Here is a 5,924-nt window from a genome sequence, read left to right as displayed (position 1 = left end):
TCTTCTGTTTATATGGGCTTCAGGTGTGGGTGGGTCAAGTGAGGGTTTTGTGATGGGTCTTGTGACAAGGAGATTACATCAGGTCAGAGTCAGGTGAACTGCTGGTGGGGGGGTTGCGTGGGTTGGTTGAGGGTCAGTGCTGTCTCTGACTGGCTGTGCAGTTGATTTGGACTCTGAGGAGTTCGTAGGCTTTGGTAGGTCAGTGTGTCTATTGATGGATTGCTTGTGGAGTGCCAGGCTTCGATGAATTCATGAGCGTGGCAAGTGTTAGCGTGGCTGATGATTTTTGTGTTGCTCCAATTGAACTGGTGCTGTTTGGTGTCAGTTGTGAGTAGAAATTAAGGATTTGGGAATGTGGTGTTTGACCGCCAGTCGGTGTTCATGGATCCTGGTTTTTAATCGATGTGATGTTTGTCCCACGTAGAATTGGTTGCAATGGTTAAAAGAACAGGCTATCCAGAAGCTGAAAGTTGCACATCTTTAAAGCAAGCATAATTATTCTTTGTCCCACAAAAGAAATGCAGACCTCCAGATCTCTGAATTCCCATCTGTTCCTCTCCCCAGTTCCCAGGTCTTGCTCTAGGTTGATAATATTGCTTTCTCTCAAAGAAAATTATAAAATACATAAGGAAGGGTTTTTCCTGTAATTCTAGCACTTTGGGTACTTTTAGCTCTAGACAATGTTTCAACTAAAACTTGTCTGACCGTAACCGTATAAAAATCTCTATTCATGATATATAGTCTTAGTCTGAAACAGGAAAATAAAATGTAGGCTGACTGCAGTGCGTAGGGAAATCTCCAAGTTGTGGGTTTAGTTAGGTTTGCTCAGAATCAAATCATTCTGCAGCATACTGAGATTTTCAATGAGGGGGGAGGAGGAATCTTACATTTTGACTCACACCTAAAAAGGTCTCATGAGAGGCTTCCATCCTTCTGGTAGCTATTCCCCATGACATCTTAAATAAAGGCCAGGCATACCATATTCATATTTCAAATGATTTGTCTGGAGAAGTATAGTCTACAATACTTGGATTGAGGTCTGAAAGATCATAGTTCACCTCTTACTGACTTTAATATGTCTCTATGGGATAGTTTCATCCAGACATCCTCCCCGTTCTCATTCATTCCAGATTGCTTGTGACCAGGGAAAGAATTCAAAATACATAACTGCTCTCTCATTCACTGACAAGAAAGACATTCTACTGATAATGGTCCAACTCTTCTTCAAATTACACAGGTAAATTCTTGACAACGATTGGGACAGTAGTTGTAGAATCCCAGAATACATAAACTGGTTTTACCTGAGAAGACCAGTATTATATAAATAGATGCAAATTGCCTGGTAGAACTACAAGTGTTAACAAACAGGTTAAGCAGCAGCCATTCTTCTTACAGTTTTTCTAATTTGCAAACCAACACAATGCTAATATTTTTCCAGTACGTAAGTTCTGTTCTGTGCTCATAAATGACCATAGTCTACATCACTGTTTCTCAACCTTAGCAACTGGGAGTTGTAGTCCACACATCTTAAAGTTGCCAAGGCTGAAAAACATTCTGGAACCAGAAATTAGAGGGAGACAAATCCTCCCTGATTTATGGCAGTAAGTTTTGGGAAAAATTAATTCACGTAGCAAATAAATAAGTATAGAGAATTTGTCTTTCTTTGGTTCCTAATATAGACTTTGTTTATAGTTAGAACATTTAGATTTACATTTTCCTTTCACTTTATTTATAATTATGCACAAACATTTTAGACTAAGTTGCTGAACTGGTAGAGTTTATAAGGGGAAATGGAATTGCACGTTCCACTACTGAACGCCCTCTACAACTGGAAAACTGGAGTATACTTTCTAACAAGTAAATTGTATGACAGCGGCTGGTCTTTCTCCCTCCCACAAAATACTGTTCAACAATTATTTCCACAAGCATAAGGGTTGCTGCCACCAGAAAAAATGGAAGTTTTTCCTTTAAATTTCCTTCTGCATCCTAAATTAGATTTAATTTGACTGCCTGTTATGCTTGCTGACTGACCAAGGCCAAGGTTTACATTTGTATGTCTTTACAGTTCAGAAAGTGGGCATTCTTTTACCATTGTGATTTCAAATATTCTCACAGCCAAAGGATATTTTGGCAGAAAATTGTCTTGCAGAATCTGAAAATGTTTATTGTGGATTTTTATGGTGGTCAGTTCCACTAATGATCACACAGGTTTATAGATTTACTAGCCAGACGCCCATGCTTCGCTATGAAACTATGTGATCAGGCGTGATAAATTGACACTTAAAGCCTGAAACTTAATGTAGAATGTGTAACTCCATAGCATCAGAGCATATTAATATAAGGCAACTAGCAGTTGGAACAGAGGGGAAGGGGGAGTAGAATGTCCTAGCCCACAGGCCAGATGAGTCATACGCTGGCCACGGCCACGCCCACACCCAGTTTAGCAAAGGGGTAGCATCAGAGTGTGTTAATATAAGGCAACTGGCAGTTGGAACAGAGTTATTTTCCGGTGGGGAGGGGGAGTAGAACATCTAGCTCCTTAGCATCAGAGCATGCGAATATAACACTATATATGAAATACTAATGATCTGATGGTCATTTCAAAAAATCCTTTCTTAATGAGCACCTAGAAGCCAAGAGGAACATATGTGCCAAATTTCAAGTTTGTAGGCTTTATCGTTCTGGAGATTTTGTGATGAATAAGTGGTATTTGGCTTTTATATATATAGATTGTCTACAGGTAATCATTCCCTAAGTGTTAAAGCAGTGTTCATACTTACAATTCATGTTGTTTTTTATGTTAAAGGCATGGAATGTAATATGCAGAAGTTGAGAGCCTGCCTTTATTGTGTTTTAATATTTTCCAAATACCTCTGTCCCACAATAAGATGAAAGCATGTTGTGAAATCTAAAAAAGAAGCTGTACGTGAGGTAATTTAAGTTTGAGACTAGTGCACTAAGGAATATGTAAGCCTTTGAAACATATCTCATAAAATTAAAGACAAACTCCATAGGGCCTCCTAAATTATGTTATTGTAAAAAGCAGCTTTTTAATATGCAGAGAATTCTGGGTAATTAATATAATTGTCCTTGGCAGAGCAGGAAAGTATGCATTAGACAATCTAGGCTTTTTACAGAAAATAAATGGAGAATTAGAAATATTGAAATAACTGAAGGCCTACATTCATTAGCATTGCTGACTGTATATTTAGATTTGCTGCCAATAACTAACATCTTTGATCTGGTGCAGCCCACTGTCATTGACAAATCTGGGTTTCTGATAAGTGAGTCCCCCTCAGCTGCATGCAGGCTTTAACAGCTGCCCTTGAGTCCTTTCAAAAGTTGATACTAAATTGTAAACATTTTGTAATAGAAGAAGAAAAATGTTGAATACTCAAGAGCCATCTTACCATTTTGATCTCATTGTAATTCTTTGCCTTGGGACAGACCATTTCTTCAATTGACCCATGGCTTGCTATTCAAAGGACTAAAGTAGTTTTCAGCCCAGATGTGTTTATGCCTTCCTGACAAAAATGGGTGTTTTTTCCACATGAATATTTGCCAACTGTCTCTGAATAAGCCAACTGAAAGCAACGTTACCAATTTCTACATCTTTATTTTATCCAAAGGAAACAGCCAGTCTTTTAGAGGGAAGGATTAAAACAAAATCAAGATGGAGCGTGTGACCATGTGATCAAAGCTCGTCCCCCTTTTTTTACATCAGTTTCACAACACAGCTTTCAAAACAACCACCAACATCTCTGAGGGAGATGGGTGATTAAGAAAAATGAAATGTACATTAAAAAAAAATAAGTAAGTAAATAAATAAAGTGATGCCTTCAACTACCTTACAATTTTCAGTCCCTGATCCATACAATGGTAACAGGTATTCTGATAGTTGGAGCACAGCTGTACGTATGCACAAAAGGGGAATTGGAAAGTCAATATTAGCTAAATGTCTTGCAGCAGATAGAAGAATTTTCTCAGTAAAGAAAGGTTTAAGTTGTGAAAGTGTCAGGATTTTGATGATTCCAAAAGAGCAATAATCAATGTAACATAAGAAAACTCGGAGCCAATGAGATTGGTCACAAATACTATTTGTCAAATCTCCTGTACACAATCAATACTAATTTATAGTCTGAAGCAGAACTCCCCATCAAATATTTAATAAAAGAAATGTGCAAAATTTATAAAAAGTGGCGTATCCAAATCTGGCAGGAACTCAATGCAAAGATCCAAGTACTTTCTCTCCCTCTCCCCCTGCCACTCTCTCTCAGTCTCCTTCCTGCTTACTTGGAAGATATTATTGTTTTACATGGCACATTCCCAAGATACTCAAGCAGGACAGTGAATTATTCATTGACTTTACGGTACTCTTCCCACCATCAGTCATTTTTTAAAAAAAAAAAAACTTTTAGAATTTCAACCGTTCTACTGCCACCACTCCACCACCTCCATTTCCTTGCAAAATTCTCACTAGGGTTTCTTCTCTCTCCTCTCTCTTTCTCAGTATACATACCCTCCTCATTCAAGATCAGGAGGGGCGAAGACAAAGAGACTCAGGCCAAGCTCAACAAGACTCCTGCTGTGCAATAACGGTCCTTTTCCACCCACAGATGGTCAGGCCCTGACCAAAAAGAATGAGAGCTTTATAAGTCAGGCAGCATGCTGGCCCTCACCACTCCATCTGCCCTGCCCTCTGCAGGAGTTTTTCATCACTAGCAAGAGAAAACTTCTGTTGTGAGATAGTTTGCATGGATTATAATGAATCAAAACCAATATAAAATCATGTGGGGATGTATCTTGCAAAATTGGAGAATGTTAATGCAAGAATGTTGGTAGGAAGGTGAAGTTTCCCTTGGCTAAGCCATTATGCAAAGGATGGGGAAAATGCAAATAAACAAATACATTGAGGAATTAGGTAATTTTAGACATCAATCCAAATGATCTTAAAATAGTTCTACCTTAAATCTTAAACCATCTTTTCGATTTTCTCCAGAAACAACAGGCAGCCAGTATAATGTTGGTATGAGATCTAACAGGGCTTAATATGTTTTCCTTATGGCAGTAGACCATAATGGCAGATATAAGAATTGCCACTTGTTTCCTGCAGTGGTCCTGATGGAATTGGTTTGAAGCCTTATGGGAAATTAAAGTCCCATTGCCAGGCCCAAAAATTTTTTCAAGGAAGGTTGAAAGCGGCCTTCAACAGCAGCTTTGCCATCTGAGCAGAATTAAGGCTATAGCTCTTCATAATTTAAAGGAAGGAAGCCTATATAACCTCTGAGCCACAGTGCCAAATGCAACTCATCAAGTAAAGTAGTGGCTTGGTAGACACTTGGCAAACTTTATCACCTGCTCTCCTTTTGTAATCTCAAGCTGTGGCAAAAGCACAGAATCAGATGATCTGCACTTAGGTTTTCCCTGTATGGCAGCATGGTACCCAGTACTCTTCCGACCACAGATTCAAAGTTTTATTTAGTGCTTCTTTCTCTAAAGTTATATTTACTTCCTATTCCAGCCCTGGTTTCAGGATGAAATGTAATTGACAGTTGGACACTCTGGGATTTGGACCCAAATCCCAGATGTTATGATTACCGTATTTTTCAGAGTATAAGACACTCCGGACTATAAAACGCACCTACCTTTTGTGGGGAGGAAAACAAGAAAAAAAATCTGCCTTTGCCTTCCAGCATCCATCCGGTATTCATCTGGACGGCCCATTCGCCACAGCCCATTCACCGCAGCCAATCCCTGCCAGCGGGTGGGTGGGGCTACATTCAGTGTATAAGACGCATCCAAATTTTTATCCTCTTTTAGGTGGGGGAAAGCATCTTATACTCTGAAACATACGGTACGTGTCTCCCTAACAGGCCCTGAGATTTGGAGAAGTGTAGAGTCCAAAGAATAATTGGATCTGGGGC

The 5,924-nt window shown here is 39.2% G+C and overlaps 1 long non-coding RNA gene across 3 annotated transcripts; it reads left to right on the top strand.

The window, feature by feature from the left end:
• The first annotated feature begins 113 nt into the window (after positions 1 to 113).
• On the top strand, positions 114 to 4,915 carry LOC117671416 (uncharacterized). Of its 3 annotated transcripts, XR_004592847.3 has the most exons (4): positions 114 to 194; positions 1,131 to 1,237; positions 2,807 to 2,931; positions 3,630 to 3,847. It is a non-coding gene; the product is annotated as an uncharacterized LOC117671416 (long non-coding RNA). The 3 variants fall into 3 exon arrangements; XR_015733943.1 differs by lacking the exons at positions 2,807 to 2,931; positions 3,630 to 3,847 and adding an exon at positions 4,511 to 4,915; XR_009622690.2 differs by lacking the exon at positions 2,807 to 2,931.
• The last annotated feature ends 1,009 nt before the right edge of the window (positions 4,916 to 5,924 follow it).

This window comes from Pantherophis guttatus, chromosome 1 (genome assembly GCF_059756535.1).
Source record: "Pantherophis guttatus breed Tessera chromosome 1, ASM5975653v1, whole genome shotgun sequence".
NCBI lineage: Eukaryota > Metazoa > Chordata > Lepidosauria > Squamata > Colubridae > Pantherophis > Pantherophis guttatus.
Note: the sequence above shows the minus strand (reverse complement) of the source record. Positions and strands in the feature narration are given on the sequence as shown.